A 20066-nucleotide genomic window follows, 5' to 3' on the forward strand; every position below is an offset into this window, starting at 1 on the left:
ACTTTTATTCTCCACCTCTGCTCTGTCGATGTGGCAGCCCGGAGGCGGCGATCAATCACTATGACATCAGCAGGGAAGATGCTGCCCTGGCGACATGATGCCTTTATTAATGATCCGCTACCAGGAAGCAAGGCTTTGGACTACTACTGCCGCTGTACCTCTTATAGTCACAGCTGTGATTTGCTGGTAGCCTTTACAGAATGCAGACTACTGTAAGCCTTAAATACATGGCCTCAAGATAACAGCGCACCATAAGATTTCTGTAGCCAGGAGAGCATAGGGTTAGGCCCAAAAAGAAATGCTTGTGTGTCGTTTTCCATCATTTTAATACTTCTTCCATTGATCAGGCCGTGGTAAGACGCTTATTGGTGCTGTTACAAGCAGTGTTTGTGATAAATGAGCAGGTCTGAGCTGGCTGGGCTTTTTCCAACAGTGGATTATAACCTGTAATGATGTGCATACCTCGCACTGCTTGCCACCCTGGCAATAAGTTGTACACAGAATTCTGTGTCCTTTTTGGTAACAGGGAGTCTTTGTGTTCTCCATTACCCCTCCCATGTCCCTTATGTCTGTTTTCCAAACGTCATTCACCCCTGCAGTGCCGTGATCCTGAAATATGTAGCTGAGTGAATACTATCATTTATCCAGCTTCTACTTCTGTTGCGGAGAAATAAATGAATGAGTCAAATTGCAAGTTATAGGGTTGCATTACTGGGATCCAGTTTCAATGGTCAGTATTATTGTTCTTTTTTTTTTTTTCGTTTTCTTAGTGCAATGTGGCTTGTATCTTTTGCCCTTGGCTGGGTCCCTGTGGGATGCCCTCTCTGATGCATATTGATTTATCTCTGCATATTCCCTTACCTGCAGATGAGCCAGTAATTGATATGTAGTTGGTGATGGGACTGACTTTTATCTCACCATTTGTAAACTTCCTGTGAAGTCAGTATTAGTCTAAGACTCATCACTCTCCGCTGACTTGTCTATCATTTTGTGCCTTATACATTTTCTGGGGTCCTTAGGACCACATCAGTCTCATTATCCAAAAGCATCAAATAGCTTGATGGATCGTGAGTAATAGATTACAGCCATGATCCCCTTTAGGCTGGGTTTACATTACGTTAGGGGGCAATGCGCTGACTGATCCGTTGCATAGCGGCACTAACGCTATGTTACGGACCCGTTAACGCCGCCATTGCCCACAATGAATATAGCCCATCCTAACGCATGCCAAAGTCGGCATGCGTTAGCAAGTATGCGTTAATTCATGAAGCACCCTCGAACGCTGCATGCAGCGTTTGTGGGTGCGTTGGCAGTAACGCACAGCGAACGGACCCGTTCGCTGTACATAGAACTAACTGTATGGGCTAACGCATGGTACCTTAGCGCTACCATGCGTTAACTCATACCGTTAGCACTAGGTCCTGAAAGATGTCAAAAATGACATTAGCGTTAGCGCATCCGTTTAACAGACCCGTTAAACGGATGCCCTAACGCAATGTGAACCTAGCATTACTGATGATCTCCACCCCATTCGACATGTTTTAGTTTGAGTGCAACTTTAAAATTGTATTCTCCAAATAAGGCAAATCTTTCTATACAAGTCATGTCTCTCTATTCTATAGGACTTCAGATAGCCAGAGGAAAAACATTGCCACCAAATGTAACACACATACGTGTGTGTGTGTGTGTGTGTGTGTGTGTGTATATATATATATATATATATATATATATATATATATATCACACACACACACACACAGTTGTGGCCAAAAGTATTGACACCCCTGCAATTTTATCAGATAATACAGGCAGCCACTAGGTACCACTACTCAGTAGTCCGTGGTACCACAACTGCCAACCCCAAAGATCAGGAATGCTGGACAGGACCACGGGAGCAAAGTCACAGACAGGAAATATTCTCGGAGACTGATAGACAGTACAGACAATATAGACTTTAGAGATACAGTTGTGGCCAAAAGTATTGACACCCCTGCATTTCTGTCAGATAATACTCAGTTTCTTCCTGAAAATGATTGCAAACACAAATTCTTTGATATTATTATCTTCGTTTAATTTGTCTTAAATGAAAAAACACAAAAGAGAATGAAGCAAAACATTGATCATTTCACACAAAACTCCAAAAATGGGCCAGACAAAAGTATTTGCACCCTCAGCCTAATACTTGGTTGCACAACCTTTAGCCAAAATAACTGCGACCAACCGCTTCCGGTAACCATCAATGAGTTTCATACAAAGCTCTGCTGGAATTTTAGACCATTCTTCTTTGGCAAACTGCTCCAGGTCCCTGATATTAGAAGGGTGCCTTCTCCAAACTGCCATTTTTAGATCTCTCCACAGGTGTTCTATGGGATTCAGGTATAGATTCATTGCTGGCCACCTTAGAAGTCTCCAGTGCTTTCTCTCAAACCATTTTCTAGTGCTTTTTGAAGTGTTTTGGGTCATTGTCCTGCTGGAAGACCCATGACCTCTGAGGGAGACCCAGCTTTCTCACACTGGGCCCTACATTATGCTGTAAAATTTGTTGGTAGTCTTCAGACTTCATAATGCCATGCACACGGTCAAGCAGTCCAGTGCCAGAAGCAGCAAAGCAACCCCAAAACATCAGGGAACCTCCGCCATGTTTGACTGTAGGGACCGTGTTTTTTTTCTTTGAATGCCTCTTTTTTTATTTTTCTCCTGTAAACTCTATGTTGATGCCTTCGCCCAAAAAGCTCTACTTTTGTCTCATCTGACCAGAGAACATTCTTCCAAAACATTTTAGGCTTTTTCAGGTAAGTTTTGGCAAACTCCAGCCTGGCTTTTTTATGTCTCGGGGTAAGAAGTGGGGTCTTCCTGGGTCTCCTACCATACAGTCCCTTTTCATTCAGACGCCGACGGATAGTACGGGTTGACACTGTTGTACCCTCGGACTGCAGGGCAGCTTGAACTTGTTTGGATGTTAGTCGAGGTTCTTTATCCAACATCCGCACAATCCTGCGTTGAATTCTCTTGTCAATTTTTCTTTTCCGTACACATCTAGGGAGGTTAGCCACAGTGCCATGGGCTTTAAACTTCTTGATGACACTGCGCACGGTAGACACAGGAACATTCTGGTCTTTGGAGATGGACTTGTAGCCTTGAGATTGCTCATGCTTCCTCACAATTTGGTTTCTCAAGTCCTCAGACTGTTCTTTGTTCTTCTTTCTTTTCTCCATGCTCAATGTGGTACACACAAGGACACAGGACAGAGGTTGAGTCAAATTTAATACATGTCAACTGGCTGCAAGTGTGATTTAGTTATTGCCAACACCTGTTAGGTGCCACAGGTAAGTTACAGGTGCTGTTAATTACACAAATTAGAGAAGCATCACATGATTTTTCGAACAGTGCCAATACTTTTGTCCACCCTCTTTATTATGTTTGGTGTGGAATTATATCCAATTTGGCTTTAGGACAATTCTTTTTGTGTTTTTTCATTTAAGACAAATTAAATGACGATAATAACAAAGAATTTGTGTTTGCAATAATTTTCAGGAACAAACAGGAAGAAACTGAGTTATCTGACAAAATTGCAGGGGTGTCAATACTTTTGGCCACAACTGTGTGTGTGTGTATGTATATAAAATTTTATTGTGTGTATTGCACACGTAAAAAATCAAAGTGTGTGTAAGAGGCCCAAATAAGGATGGTCATGCACAAATCAGGTAAGTATTTAGATATAGAATCTACCGTATTTGCTTGAGCGATAAAGTCCTCATCACCAATGACCATGAAGGAGATGAAAGTAAGAAACCGTATATGGGAAAACATATCCGTACGTCTACACATTACATCTACAAAATATTTTATCACTTAAACCCAAAAGTATTAATATGGAATTGGTCTCCTCTTTGCACTAGCTCTTAATACATCCATATAAAGGTCACTGATTACTTTTAAGAGCACAGAAATTGAGATGATTAGATATTGGGCTTCTTTTACACTTAAAAAGAAACAAGAAAATGAAGCACAGAATGGAGCACACTCACAGCTGAATATCACTATGGAAAAAGACTTTTATTGTTCATACCATGCCAAGAAAACCAAGTGGATAATAAAAACAGTTAAAAAACACCAATGAAATCAATGTGGGCAAGTGGATGTGAGCATACATATACATGCAAAGTATACATGATACAGCAATCACATATATTCAAGTAGCATACATTCGCAGCAATCCTCTTTTTCTCCCAATAGATAATAAATAACAATAAATGTATATTAAATTTCTATATGTGATTTATTAGGTATCTCTTGTCTCTCACTGTAAATAATGAATTTGTATCAATTGTGTATGCATCCTCAAAAAGGCTTGTGCCTCATGCAGATGAACAAGTGAAAAAAGCAATGCTAGTTCATATAATGGTAAAATACCCAGGGAAAGCCATGCCGATCTCAGATACCATCCCATGCATATGGGGGAAAAAAAGGGGAGAGAACAGGTTAAATCACATAATAATTACCAAGGGAGACCACTCAGCCCACAGACGCCCAACGCGTGTCGCTGCTGCCTGCAGCTTCGTCAGGGGAAGTAACCAAGTGCAGGCCCCTTATGTAGTGCAATTGCAATCACAGCAGCAGGCGCCGCCACCTGTGTGATAAGATCAATTTGTTTGTGAATACTGGATTACTGCGCATGCACAAATGATGGACCTGCGTTCCAGACGCCAACAGATGCCGCACTTGCGATCCAGGAACAGGAAGTTGTGCGTTCCAGGCAGTTTTAAATGACATAGCCGCAAACAAAGCTGCTCATAACGACGTCGCCGTTCCACACCACAAGTAAGGGGGCGGTCACATTGAAATGAAGTGAAAACCGCTCATCCACACCTCACCGTGTGTGGAAAAAGTAACTGGGAAGTATATGACAATCAACCATGACATCATTAGCAGCCAAATTAGACATCCAAAATGGATGAAAATACTCACCACCGGCCATCTACATTATTAGAATAATTTAGAAAGATATATATCCACCCAACTAAAGAACACTGTGACTAAAATAAAGTATCCAAGGGCGGGCGGGGGAGCTGTTTCCATCTGCTTCATCAGCTGGCACTGATACCAATGATGGCAGTCGCTGGTTTACATCAATCTTCATATTCCTGCTCAAAACCCTCTGCCAGTCAAAGGACTTTTACCGAAAACTGCCTGATCGGCAGAAAGAAGAAACTAGAAAGTGAGTACCATCTAACCCCCTTGTAACGGGGGGTGGATCTGAGATATAACTGTTCGCCTGATGTAAATTATAGGGGGGAGGGGAGAAACTAACATTAAACATAAAAAAAAGCTGCCTTCCTTAATATAACACCTCAAGTACTGGAGGAGAATGAATGGTGTGTGGTGTGCACGATCCCATGCGTCCCCCATGCTAATCCTATATATTTTCTGATGATGGATTCCCATTAGCTTTCTCTTCGCTGGCGCTAAGGTGTCTAGAAAACCAGCTTCATAATATTATCCCGCTGCTACCAAACGTTACAGCTGGCACAATGCAGGCAGGTAGGTGATGTTCTCCTGGCATTCACTAAACCCAGACTAGTCTATCAGCCTGGCACATAGAGAAGTGTGATTGGTATCTCCACAGAACACCTTTCTGTTTCCAGAGTCCGGTGGTGGTGACTTTACACCTCTCCATCTGATGTTTTGACATTGTGCTTGGTGATGTAAGGCTTGCATGCAGCTGCTCGGCCTTGCAAATGCATACTTTGAAGCTCCTTGCACACAGTTTATTGTGTTGATGTTAACTGGAAGCTGTCAAGTGGTTTTACTGCTATAATGTGTAAGAAGCACTTTATCAGCCATCAAATAGCATTTTTAATCATGCCCTTGTTGTAACTGGAGTATGTGTAAAAGTGTTAAATATTGTATACTTGGAGCACCGTCTCTCATCCCTGCAGTTTGCTGGAGTCACACCTACAGCGGCATGACTGACAAAACAGTGAGTGCAGGGAAAAGTCACGGTCATGTTCTGTAAAATGTGTAAGGATGGAGATATATTCATTTTGTTTAGGGACGATCCATTAAGGTGTTTACAGAATTAAGGCATAAAACACCTTGAGTTTTGTGCAACTCAAAATTTAAACAAAAAATATTGGAACTTTTTAACACTTACATGACAGTCCCGGACAGGTATTCTAATATGGGCAGGATGGGGCATGACATGTCAGTCATACTAACTAGCCATAAATACCATATTTTTCGGATTATAAGATGCTCCGGATTATAAGATGCTCCGGATTATAAGACACACCCCAAATTTTGAGGAGAAAAATAGGAAAAATTTTTTAATAAAATGGTGGTGCTTCTTATAATTTAGGCATATTATTGCTTACCGGTGGTGGTGGTTGCGGTGAAGCGGGGTTGCTGCTGGAGGAGGCTGGAGTGGGATGATGCTGCAGGCTGGGATGAGGGGGGTGTCCGATGCTGCGGGGGTCTCCGGTGCTGCGGGAGGGGGGCTTCTGCCAACATTTTATGAAAGGCTGAAATCTCATCTCCTGAGATCTCCATCTGCACATGCGCCACCACGTGGCGGCCATTTTCCCGTAGTCCACCGCACAGGAAACCATAAAACTGCGGGGGTTTTGACCTTTCACGAAATGTCGCCGTAGACCCCAGCAGCACCGCCGGGCACCCCCTCATCCCAGCCTGCAGCAGCAGTACCAGTAAGGTATATGCGCATTATAAGACGCACCCCCATTACCCCCCCCCAAATTTTGGGGGGAAAAAGTGCATATTATAATCCGTAAAATGTTAACTCCCTGACTGGGCGACATTTCTGGACGCTGCTCACACCAGTTACAAGAAGTAATAGTAATTTAATAATTTTATTTCTATAGCGCCAACATATTCCGCTGCACTTTACATTTTTGAGGGGACTTGTACAGACGATAGACATTAAGCATAGCAATAAACACATAGATCAACAGATACCAACAGGAATGAGGGCCCTGCTCACAAGCTTACAGTCTATGAGGAAAGAGGGGAGACATGAAAGCTGTGCCTAATTCATTAAGTGGCTTGCTCCTTGTAATGGATAAGGCACATAGTGCTCCAATGAGGCCATTTGTTAAAACTGGAGTGCTCTGCTCCGGTCTTCATGAAACAGCTTCTTGGCGTGTGAACTCTTTACAGCACGTCTCTTAAAAATCTAATTTTTGTAATCTAATTCAGATTTCTGCAAGCTTGTGTGCTATAGACCACCATACACACTCGCCGGGGGGGGGCTACTGCACCGCAGCTCTGCTCTTACGCTCCCCTGGGTCTGTCTGACTGGAAATACATCAGGCTGATCTACCGGGCTCTTCGGACAAGTTCTAAGCAGGATATGAGGAGATAATGTAGCTGCCCCCTGGGGCCCACATGATGTTTCGAGGATATTGGGAGCTGCCTTGTGTCCCCTCCACAGATGCCCGTGTCTCTTCTTACATAAGCTGTAAAAACATATATACAGTATGGTAAAGGCGATTTAAGTAATTAAAGATTGATTTTCTTCTTTTTAAGAACGTAAATGTAATTCATTGAAATCTATTAATATAAGTGGAAAGTAGAGAGCACTTCATCTTTCTGCAGTGACAGGCCTTTGTGAGCCACTTGTGCTGGAGTTGACTGCAGCAAGCCAGGATTACATAAATCGCTGGACCCCAGTAGTCGATGTGGCTAGAAAGGTGCCACAGTAGCATAAGTAAAATGTCTTCTAAGGCTACTTGCACACACTGAATATTTTGAGTTTTTTACTTCAGTATTTGTAAGGCAAAGCCAGGAGACAATCAGAGGAAAAGTATAATAGAAACACGTCACCACTTCTGTATATTTTTGGCCTACTCCCAGTTTTGCCTTACAGATACTGAGGTAAAATCTCCCCAAATAATCAATGTTTGCATGTGGCCTTGGATTATTATTTATTACAGCGCCATAAACTTGTATTTTTATGTAAAAAAAAAAAAAAAAACAAAAACGAAAAAGTACACGTTTGGTATTGCTACATCTTAACCACCCACCCCCATAAAGCTGTCACACTAGTTAGACCCTTTGGTGAACACTATAAAAAAAAAAAAAAAAAAAAAAAAAAAAAGCAAAAAATGCCCTTTCATCATACCACCAAACAAAAAGTGGAATAAAACTCCATCAAAAAGACGAATGTAAATAAAAATTGTATCGCTTCCAGTATCTGTTTCAGATGCTGCACCATACCTCCCAACTTTTGAAGAAGGCAAAGAGGGACAAAGGCTGCGGTGCGCTACGCGGCAAATTTTAGGCCACGCCCCTAGCCACACCCTTTTTAGTAGTCACGCCCCAACCGCACCGTTTAGCACTGCTAATCACACTGTTTCATAAACAATAATTATAAACAGAAAAAAAATGGAGCGCTATATGGAGCGCTGATGCCCCGCCGTCGATTCTCTGTCCTCCTGCGGAGTCCCGAACGATTACCTCCTGAGGTGACATGCTTTAAGCTGAGCATCCGAAGAGCCCACACTACACTCAAAGATCTAATTTTTAGTCTGCGACTAACTCTGCTGTTATTATTTCTAAATTTCTAGGCTTTCATCTTCTTGCAGCTCTCTCTCTCTCTCATATATGTGTGTGTGTGTGTGTGTGTGTGTGTGTATATATATAATATATATATATATATATAAGCTTGATGACCCTACTGAACCTCCACCACTGCCCTGCTGAGAGCCGCACCATAAAACAGTGTAAGGAGACCCACGTGTCCTCCCCCTGCACAGACCCACAGTACACCCCCTACAGAGCCCTCACGTTCTCCCCTTGCACAGCCCCTCCATGTCCTCCCCTGCACAGACCCACAGTACACCCCCTACAGAGCCCTCATGTTCTCCTCTTGCACAGCCCCTCCATGTCCTCCCCTGCACAGACCCACAGTACACCCCCTACAGAGCCCTCATGTCCTCCCCTGCACAGCCCCCCATATCCTCCCCTACACAGCCTCCCCATGTGCCCCCCATATCCTCCCCTACACAGCCTCCCCATGTGCCCCCCATGTCCTCCCCTACATAGTCCCCCCATGTCCTCTCCCTGCACAGCCTCCCCATGTCCTCTCCCTACAGAATCCCCCTATGTCCTCCCCTGCACAGCCTCGCCGTGGCCACCTATCTGCACAGCCCCCCAATTCCCAGTATCCCTCCTCCCGCCCTCACCTGCCGGTTGCCGGCTCCATTCAGCAGCGGCGTGCTCTCCCCGGCCTCCTCCAGCTGCTCCCGGTCGGACCACGACACCCTGTTGGCCACATGCTCCGTGCTGTGCGGCCACTCCACTCGCTGTTTGGGCATGTGACAGCCGGAGCCTCGGTAGATCCCACAGTCGTGTGACTGCCAATCTACAGCGCTGCAGTGGGGTCATACCAGGGACGTGCGCCCGAGGCATGACGGGTAATGTAGTCATATAGTGTTACCTTAACAACACGGCTGCTGGGGCCTTTCCTAAAAGCAGCTGAGGAACTGTCATGCTTCCGCGCCGCCCCCACACACGTGCCGCCTGCGGTGGACCGCCCCCCCCATGCTACGCCACTGAGCACAGTGCTGTATTTTGCGGGCATACACCGGCCACTGCGATTGCGGGATAGATAGCTTCCCGGCCGGGACGGCGGGATACGACCCCGAAATCGGGACTGTCCCGTGGGAATCGGGAGGGTTGGGACCTATGGCTGCACATCTTGTATCTTCACAGCATAAACAATTACCTTCAGATGACCCCAAAGATAAGTCTAAGGCTATGTGCCCACGTAGCGATTCTGAAGCAGAATAAACCTGAGCAGAATCGCACACCCTGCTCCCGGGAAAACGCATGCGTTTTTTTACGCGCGTTTGTCGAGCGTTTTTGCATGCGTTTTCCTAAGCGTTAAGCATTTCCGCAGCGGTTAAAAACGCACCATTGGCACAACATGTACATTTTTCATTAAAAATCAATTGGATGCTTTTCTTAAGCGTTTCTGCAGCAGAAATGCTTGTCTAAAAGCGCTGCAGAAACTCTTAAAAAAAACGCTACATGGGCACACAGCCTAAGGGGGTCAGATCGGTAGACCTTGGTCGTCGTGGGCCAGTTGAATGGCCACCAATCTACTTTCCAGGAAACGGTTCATGTAGGAATGCTCGGACCTGACACCCATAATTGATTGTAAGGTGTGGCATATGGGGAACAAAGATAGTGGGGCCATCCTTCATCAGTGGAAGCCTCCTTGCTGCTGGATATCTGAAATTGCTACACGATGATATGTTGCCCTCTTTATGTACTGAAGATGGCACGTTCCCTGAGTTTTTCCAGCAAGATGGTGCACCACCACATTATGGGTGTCAGGTCCGAGCATTCCTACAAGAAGTCTGACCCCCTTAGCAACACCACAGAAGAAATGCTGGCCTATCAGTGTGTCAAGAGTGTTAGAAGAGGGTTGCATTGACAATCCAACACAATGGGCAGCACTTTGAACACATTTTATAAGTGGTCATAAACTTGTAAATAACTCATGAAAGAATAAAGCTACGTTAAAATCAAGCACATCATTGTTTTTCTTGTGAAAATCTCAATAAGTTTGTCACATGACCCTCTTCCCATTGGAAAAAATAAAGTTGGATCCAAAATGGCTGACTTCAAAATGGCCGCCATGGTCACCACCCATCTTGAAAAGTGAAGTTTCCCCCCTCCCATGTATGAATGTGCCACAAACAGGAAGTTGATATCACCAACCATTCCCATTTTATTTAGGTGTATCCATATAAATGGCCCACCCTGTAGTTTTCCCCTACATATAGCATATCTGTGTACTCCGCGGAAATTGCACAACAAATTTTGGGGGTACAATTTCTCCTGATTTCCTTGTGAAAAAAAAACATTTGGAGCTAAAACATTTTTTTGATTAAAAAAAATATATATTTTTTTTTTTCATTTTCAGATTAATGTTATAAAACTCTGCAGCATCTCTGTGTTCAAGGTGTTCACCGTATGTCTCTATAAATTCCTTGAGGGGTTTAATTTACAAAATGGGGGTCACGTATGGGGGAATTTCAGCTGCGACATGACACCAGCAGACCATTCCATGAAAGTCTGCATTCCAAAATGTCATTCCTTCTCTTACGAGCTCTGCCGTGTGCTCAAACTGTAGTTTTCCTCCACAAATCAGGTATCTGCGTACTCTGGAGAAATTGCACAACACATTGTATGGATCAGTTTCTCCTGTTATCCTTCGGAAAATAAAAAATATTGGTGCTAAAAGAGCATTTTTGTGGACAGTGTTTTTTGTTTTTTTTAATATTTTCAAAGCTCAATGTTTATAAACTTCTGTAAAGCACCTGGGGCTCAAGGTACTTACCACACATCTATACAAGTTCCTTGGGGGGTCTAGTTTCCACAATGGAGTCACTCTTGTGGTGATTTCCACTGTTTAGGCACAACAGGGGTTCTCCAAACACAACATGGCGTCCATTTTCAATTCCAGGCATTGTGGTAAATGTTATTTATTAATTATTTTGTGTGACATAACTCTCTGGTTTAATTAAGGGTATAGAAATTAATAAGTTTGAAAATTTGCTAAATTTTCCAATATTTTTTTTTTTTTTTCCCTCTGCAAATATGACTTGTGTTTATCGAACAAATTTTACCACTGTCAGGAAGTACAATACAGTTTGTACGGAAAGTATTCAGACCCCTTTAAATTTTTCACTCTTTGTTTCACTCCAGCCATTTGGTATATTCAAAAAAAATCATTTTTTTTCTCATTAATGTACGCTCTGCACCCATCTTGACTGAAAAAAACAGAAATGTAGAAATTGTTGCCAATTTATTAATGAGAAAAAAATTAAGCTATCTAGTTTATTATTATTATACAGAAATCTAGGTACATTTGTGAGCAAGGGTAGTGTAATATTTGTATGCATGTGGGCCCCCCACCCACAGTCAATGTTACTGGAGTCCGACACTGCTTCTATATAATATATACATCATAGGTCATGACCCTGCATTTTATGCGAACTCCAAGCTGAGCTTGCATGTTTTCCGGCAGATAACAGCTAACTTCATCAGCTCACATGTGCTCCTAACAGCCGCGGGTGGAATTGCGATCCATCCGCTGCTGTTAACATGTTAAATGCCGCTGTCAGTCTTTGGGCATTTAATATGGCCACGCCGGAAGCACGTCACTAATTCTGCTCCTGTCGCATGATCACAGGTTGCCAATTGAGTTGGCATGACAGCCCAGGGTCTGCAGGAGACTCCTATGAATGTCATTGCCACTCTATGGGCAGTGGCCGGCATTAATAGCAGATAATCAATTCTGCTATGTGTAGCACAGGTGATAGGAGTATCGCAGCTTTAAGTCTACTAAGGAGGCTATTAAAGTAAAAAGTATAAAAAAAAAAAAAAAAAAAAATTTTAAAATTTGAACACGCCTCATTTTTTACCCATCTATCGAAATAAAAAAAAGACAAAAATAATTAATCTGATCGGTAAACTACGTAACAAGGAAAAAAATTAAAATGACAGACTTACGCTTTTTTTGTTCGCCACAAGATTGCAATAACAGACAATCACAAGATCGTATGTACATCAAAATGCTATCAGTAAAAACGTCAGCACGGCGCATAAGAGATTAGCCTTAACCAGCCCCAGATCCCGAAAAATGGAGACCCTACGGGTCTCTGAAAATGAATTTTTACAAACTTTAGAATTTTTTTTCACCACTTAAGTGAAAAAGAGCCTATACGTGTTTGGTATCTGAGACCTCGTAATGACCTGGAGAATCATAATGGCAGGTCTGTTTCATCATGGTAAAAAAACAAAAAGCAATTTTTTTTTGCAATTTCATTGGACTTTTGAATTTTTTTCCCATTTTCTAATACACAATTGGGTCGCCCCTCCCATGGCTGTGGGGTACTCGGTACCAGGCCGGTGTCAGTGGGATGTGTCACGGCAGCTGTGACCCGGTCCGTGGCCCTGGGCGCCCAAATCAATGGTGGTTTTGTGATATAGTTTATGTGATAGTTCGTGACGCCACCTGTGGTGTTTGGCAAGCAAGATGTTAAGCCAACGCTGCGTGCAGATCCTCTGGGGCTGATGGTGTGTTGCAGCATAGATGGTGTAGCTCCCCACAGGTGAAGCTGTAACCCCAGGGCAGTGAATAGGCGCAGGCGGTGTGAGGAATGTTGGTACCCAGATGTAGCAGTGCTGACGGTGTTGGTGCACAAATGAATGGAAGACACCAGGGCTTGCAGTTCCAAAGCTTTACTCACAGTCCGTGGTACACACTGGTGCCTGCCTCCGTGCCGTGTCCTCCCGGGGTAGAGACTCAATCAACCTCCCGGGCAAGTCAGGATTCTCCTCTCCAACACTCCGCCAACATGAACCTTTCCTGAACGACTCCTCTATTGCGCCTTTTGGTGTGAAGAGCTCCAGTACCATGGTACTCTGAAGTTCCTCCTGTCAGATGTTCCTAACAACTCTACTTGTATGACAGACAGCTGTAGCCTCTCTCGGGGACTCCCTTCTCTGGAGTCCTGGCACTCTATTCAGTTGCTGTTGTGCCCCAAGTCTTAGATGGGAGTAGCGCATTTACAGCCATCTACTCCACCAGTGTCTGCTGCAGAACCATAAGTGTCCATACAACCTCGGGGACTGGGCCCCGGCCTTGCGCTGAGAACCTATAGGCAGGGTTCCTCTTCCAACCCACAACTCCTCTCTATTCTCCTACTCCTTCGTTCTGCACTGTTCCTTCTCTCTCTTATGGAAGCTTAGGTTGCAGTTCTACGTTTTTCTCCTTCTGTTCCTTTCCTGTGCCAGCTGGCTCAGGTCACGGAGGCAGCTGCAGCACTCCTTCCTCTCTCCCTCTTCTAGGGATCTCCTTCCTCTCGGACCCGTCCTCAGTCTCTCCTGACTGACTGTCCAGACTCACTCCCAGGCTGACCTCCTGTCAGACTGACCTGTAATTCTAAACCTTCCCAACCTTTTATATATCTCAACTCTACCCACCTCCCAGCACATCTCGTGTTACGAAGCAAGGACCCACGAAAGGTGCTCTGCTACCCTCTAAGCATGGAGCCGCAATGTGGTCCTGCTGAACTATCCTGTGTGTGGGGTGCAGGTGTTGAAGTGTGGAAAGGAGTTCCCAACTTACCTAGGTGGTGGGGCACTACACCTTAGAAGGTGCATTACCTCTGTGGCGACTGAGCCTCAGGGGCGCCACACAATATGGTAAAACCAATGGTGTCGTTCAAAAGTACAACTCATCCTGCAAAAAACAAGCCCTCACAGGGCCATATTGACTGAAAAATAAAAAAAGGTTATGGCTCTGGGAAGAAGGGGACCAGTAAACGAAAACGTGAAAACTAAAAAATCCCAAGGTGGTGAAGGCGTTAAGCAGCGTGCACATCTTAATGAATCACGGATATCTAACTCCAGCACTCCCCTATTATGTGCTAATAATAATTTTTGCAATTGAGTCTCATTATCTTCCATAGCCTCTGCGTTGCACGTTTCACTCGCAGCACAGAAGGACTGGCCAAACCAAGTACAGGCGCTCTGTGCATTATGGCGGGACCAATCACTTGTATACACCTTACCACCTGCTTGTTCTCCCTCTATCTACACCTCACCCCACAAAAAATAACAAAAACGCACCAAAAGTTCATCGTTGTAAGCCGATCATTCGATTTCTAGTGATTCATATCTGATTTTTTTTTTTTTTTTTTTTTTTTTTTTTTTGTACCTGACATCTTTAGGATATTTATTTTTAGGGCATTTTTTGATGTGCTGCTTTAGTGAATTAAAAATTATAAGTTTGGAATTTCTATCTTCAATAGTGAAATGTTTTATAGATTTCTAAAGTTTTGAAAGCTTTAATTTTTGGCTTATATGACCTTCCATTTTTTTTACCATATCTCTGGCTACAAGTAAGATAAAGAGATGGGAGAGGAACCATTTTGTTTAGAATTATACAGTCTTTAATTTGTGTTTGTTAATGTTTTGTTTTTGATGGTCGATTTTGGATAAATGGTTATAAATTTTTCAAGACATGCATATGGTACTTGTGTTGTTGGTTAATTTGTACAGGGATTCAAGTTGGGCATCATATTTTGAAGTGTGATTTTTCTAATTACAGTATCATCCTAATCATATGTTTAATACTAAATTAAAAGAATCAATAATTTTAAAACACTTTTAAATATACATGTACTGTAACAAGTATTTTGATTCTCACTTAATTTTGTATTTTTAAAACGAATGATGGTTAAATCATCAAGCTATAAAATAAAACCATAGGAACTAGTCTTTAAACTGTTTAAAAATCATCAATTTGTCCCTTCTACTAGGTGAGATGTAATCTTGTCCGCAGTAGTCTCTTACTAACATTGGCCGTTGGCTTGTGGAGTCTGTACGGCTATATGGTGTTTTGGCTCCACCTGACTTATGTGATTTTTGTTTACTTTTATAATGTCTGCTTTTCTTGGATACACAAAGCATGGGGATGGACTGGAAGTTGCAAAAAAGGTCACTTCTAATCTTCAAATTTCTTCATTATCGTAATCTTTGGAGAGTACATTAGCCAGCTGTTTCGATCATATTCACAGGCCACATAACCAGTTATGTCATCCATTGCCAATCTTGTGCACCTTCATTCACTTCATGGACCTCACGGTCCTTGCTGAATGAAAAAATCCTTGTTTTTGTTTCCATTTCACTTCATGGAATGAACATTTGGTATTGTTGAGACCCTTTGATAGTCTCTGCTTCCCATAACCAATGTTTATCAAACTCTTCTCTCCCTCGTAGTCTTGGTTTGTGCAGTACATGAACTGGATGTCAGGAATATTTTTCTCACTCTAGTTTAAAATACTTTTATTTTATTTTTTGTTGGGTTTGATTACGTTTTTTCTTTTTATGCATTTTTGTCATGTTTTTTGTCGTATTGGTATGTCTTAAATTTGGTTTGTTTTTGACACTTCTTGTATTTGATTTTGACAAAACTTTGATAGTCGTGTGTATTAAATGTGTTTTTAGTGCGTTATGCAGCAGAAACACACTAAAAACACATGCATTTTTTAATGCAATTCTATGGGGAAAATCCTTACATAAAACTAAGCATGCCCGCAAGAGAAAAATGACATGTTGCGGATTTAGAGTAACTCCTTCTTAATCTGTATGTTTGCCCCTATTAGAATAATGACACTTAAGGTCCCGTTACACATAACTATGTCCCAGCGATCCCACCAACCGACATGGATGGGATCGCTAGGACATCGTTAGGCTGATCGCTGTGAGCTGTCACATAGACAGCCCCTCCTGATCCCCGTCACACACAACGATCTCGCTGGCGAGATCGCTGTGGCGTCACAAAATCAGCGATCTCGCTAGCGAGATCCCTGTGTGTGACGGGGCCTTTATACTCGGCTGCTGGTGCCATACCAGTGGTGTCTGCTCTCCCGGCGATCACATGATATTATGCACCGCATTCCCTGCTGCCAATCAGCGCTGGCTTCACTCTCCCTCTCAGAGGAAGTGAGCTCTGCTGCTCTCTCATTTCCTCCCATTGTATGTGATTTGTCCGAAGGTGGGGAGAGTGAAGCCAGTGCTGATTAGCAGCAGGGATTGCGTGATGTAACAATGTCGTGCAATTGCCAGGAGAACTAACGGCGCTGGCACCATAGGCAAATATAAGTTAATGAAGGAAAACACACAGATTGAGAAAGGATTATCATAGTAGTGGACAACTCCTTTTAAAATGTGCACTGCAAGTCAGTTGTTAACCCCTTCATGACCAGAGCTTCTTTTTTTTTTTTTTTTTAGATTTTTCGCTCCCCTCCTTCCCAGAGCCATAACTATTTTATTTTATTTATTTTTGATTTTTAGACGCATCAGCGTGCGCATGACGACAAAAAACGCAGCGTTTTCATGAGTTTTTGCATGCGTTGCGTTTTTTATGTGCATGCGCTCTCTAGGTGTCACATTTCAAAGGAGGAAAATCCTTGAAAAATTCTTGAAACAGACTCACCATTGGGACACCAGTGGGCATGTGTCATGGAAATTCTTTATATAGACCCTGTTTACAGCCGAATTCTTCAGATTTTGTTGCTTTTTTCTTTGTCAACATGGATCTGCGCTGGAAGAGTTTTCACTTCAAATTGGATCTGGACATCAGGATGGCTCAGGCTTTTGTATTTGCTTGCCAGCAACAAAGGGAGAGCGAGAGACAGCAAAGACTGCAGCAGCGTTTTTGGAGACATCCAGTTATTGAAGTCCGGGACAGCCGTGGAGAGTACCACACCCTCTACAGCGAGCTTCAGGGAAACCCGGCGAAATTTAGTGACTATACCCAGATGTCCCAAGAAAGCTTCATGGATTTACTTGCTCGTGTTCAAGGAGCTATCCGGAGACAGGACACAAAGCTCCGTCCTGCGATTACTCATGAGGAACGGCTCCTGGTCACATTATGGTACGTAATATTTCAAAACCAATGCCTGCATAATTGTTTTTGTTCTGCCATGTACTTTTCCAAATCATGCAGAATTATTGTTCTGCCATGTAGTAAACAAAAGACTGCAGAACTATTGTTATGCCATGTACTAATATTTTTTCATTTCAGTGTTTTAAAAAACCCTAGACATAAATATTAATTTTTGTTCTGTTTGGCAGATTCCTGGCTACTGGAGAGACCCTATCTACACTCCACTTCCAGTACCGGCTTGGAATATCCACCTTGTCGGGAATAGTTGTGGACACCTGACGAGCTTTGTGGGATGTTCTCTGTCCAGAATTTATGCCCCTGCCCACCATGGAAAAGTGGATTGATATTGCCGAAAAATTCTGGACAGTCTGCAATTTCGCCAACTGTTTGGGAGCTGTGGATGGGATACACATCCGGATAATCAAACCCAAAAGAAGTGGATTGGAGTACTATAACTACAAAAAGTACTTTTCTACAGTACTCATGGCCATTGCGGATGCAGACTGTTTGTTGCAGTGGACATTGGGGCATTTGGCGGGGGGAATGACTACCAGGCTTTTCAGAACTCTGACATGGGCCGTAGGTTGTATGGCAACCATTTTAATTTTCCCATGCCACGGCCTCTTCCCCACACCGAAGATCCACCCAAGCCATTTGTAATGGTTGGAGATGAGGCATTCCAAATGTGCCAAAACCTGCTGAAAAAAAATATTTAATTACAGACTGACCAGGGCCCGAAGAACTGTAGAGTGTGCTTTTGGGATTTTTGTCTCCAGATGGCGCATTCTCGGCACAGCCATTAATCTTAAATTAGAAACAGCGGATGAGGTGGTGAAAGCCTGTGTGGTTCTTCACAATTTTGTGATGGCTAAAGAGCACCCTAACTTTGAACTAGATGAACCAGCTGCAAACCCATTGCTTGAATTCACTCAGCACCCTCTCAGGTCCTCAGTTGAAGTTGGCCAAATGAGGGACCAATTTGCGGCCTACTTTATCTCTAATGTAGGACGTGTGGAATGTCAAGATCAAATGGTGTAAAATTGTTTTCTTGTGTGTATGTTAATAAAAAACCTGTTTTGATGCCTGTACCGAGTGAGGTCTGTTTTTATACACTCCCAATACAATAGTCACCTGCCCAGGTGTCCCAGTGAATTCAGGATGCTATGTTTTGTGCATTATGAATTTTCTAGTACTCCTGACCAGGTGACTCTACATACACAGAAGTTGTATGACCTTTATCATCTCTCCAGTTTGTGTTCAGTTTGCAGCGACAGTGGAGATAATACAACTAATATTTGTATCACATGGCCTGATGTTACAAATAGTGATTTTGGGATGCAATAGTATCCTTCACTTTTTATGACACCTGACCATGTGAGTATAAATATTAGTTGTAGGATCTCCACTGTGGCTTGAGTATGAACTCAGATTGGAGAGATGATAAAGTTTATACAACTTCTACAATCCCTAGGCCTGGCGTAAAGGTGAAGTTATCACACCTGGGCAGGTGAATACACATATGAGTTAACCTCCTGCATCTCTCCAGTCTGTGTGCAATAGATAATGCAGACTGAAGCGACGGTGCAGATGACAACTCATAGGTATAGTCACCTGGCCAGGTGTGATAAATAGCTATGATACGAGGCCAGGGTAATGTAGATATGACGTGTATTTTCTCCATTATCTCTCCAGTTTATTCACCAGACTCTGAATAGATGATGTGGTTAATTACAAGGTATATCTAGAATCCCCTGGCCTTGTGTCACAAAGAGTGAAATGATTATGGTAAAAACGCACCATCCTCAATTCACTCTTTATGATACCTGGAAAGGTGAGAATAGATATGCCTTGCACTCAACACCATCCTCTATTCAGTCTGTGCAATATTAGCAGACTGAAGAGACTGGTGGTGAAAAGTCAAGTCATATATTTGTGTTTTTGACTACACATCTCCAGGACTTACACAAGAAACATGTGTCAGTAATGGAGCTATGTGGTGGCAAAAACACAAAGTGTACGGCGCGGTGTGTGTAGGAGGCGAAAGACACATTAATCAAACAGTATTAGGGGAAACCAGAATTTGACATTTATTTAAAAAAACAAAACAAAACCGTTTTTATTGGGAACGTTTGGGGGAAGATGGTGGCAAGTTGGGGGTGTGGAGAGACGAGGAACGGCTTAAAGGGGAGGCAGGGGTTCTAGGGGAAGGGGCGACAAAAGTAGCGGGGGATGGGAGCTCAGGGATAGAACTGGAGGCAGGGTGAGACACAGTGTGAGGAGAGGGGGTGGAGGGACAGACAAAGTTGTTTTTTTTTGTTTTTTGAGTCTCCTGCCTGGACCTCCTTGCACTGTGTGACTGCCTGCCTTGAATTGGTTGACCGCCTGGAGCTGGGGACCTTGGCTGGGTTTCCACAAAAATTGAATGGGGGGTCACCCCTCTGCTGCTCGGTGGTGGCGGTGGCAGTGCTGGTCCATGCAGAAGGAGTGGTGGCGGTGCGCCATGCAGGAGTGGCGGTGGTGGTGCTCCATGCAGGAGAAGTGATGGTGGTGCTCCATGCAGGAGGAGTGGTGGCGGTAG

At 43.3% G+C, this 20066-nt stretch overlaps 1 protein-coding gene and 1 long non-coding RNA gene across 3 annotated transcripts in view; both read left to right on the forward strand.

The window, feature by feature from the left end:
• The window catches only part of PLCG1 (phospholipase C gamma 1), a 165656-nt gene that overhangs the window by 19000 nt on the left and 126590 nt on the right, over nucleotides 1-20066 (forward strand). The gene's annotated exons all lie outside the window — the stretch shown is intronic.
• LOC141059106 (uncharacterized) lies at nucleotides 14786-18572 on the forward strand. The gene is made up of 2 exons (XR_012222384.1): nucleotides 14786-17476; nucleotides 17677-18572. It is a non-coding gene; the product is annotated as an uncharacterized lncRNA (long non-coding RNA).

The sequence above is a fragment of the Dendrobates tinctorius genome, unplaced genomic scaffold, assembly GCF_039654945.1.
Source record: "Dendrobates tinctorius isolate UK_male_01 unplaced genomic scaffold, ASM3965494v1 ptg000223l, whole genome shotgun sequence".
NCBI lineage: Eukaryota > Metazoa > Chordata > Amphibia > Anura > Dendrobatidae > Dendrobates > Dendrobates tinctorius.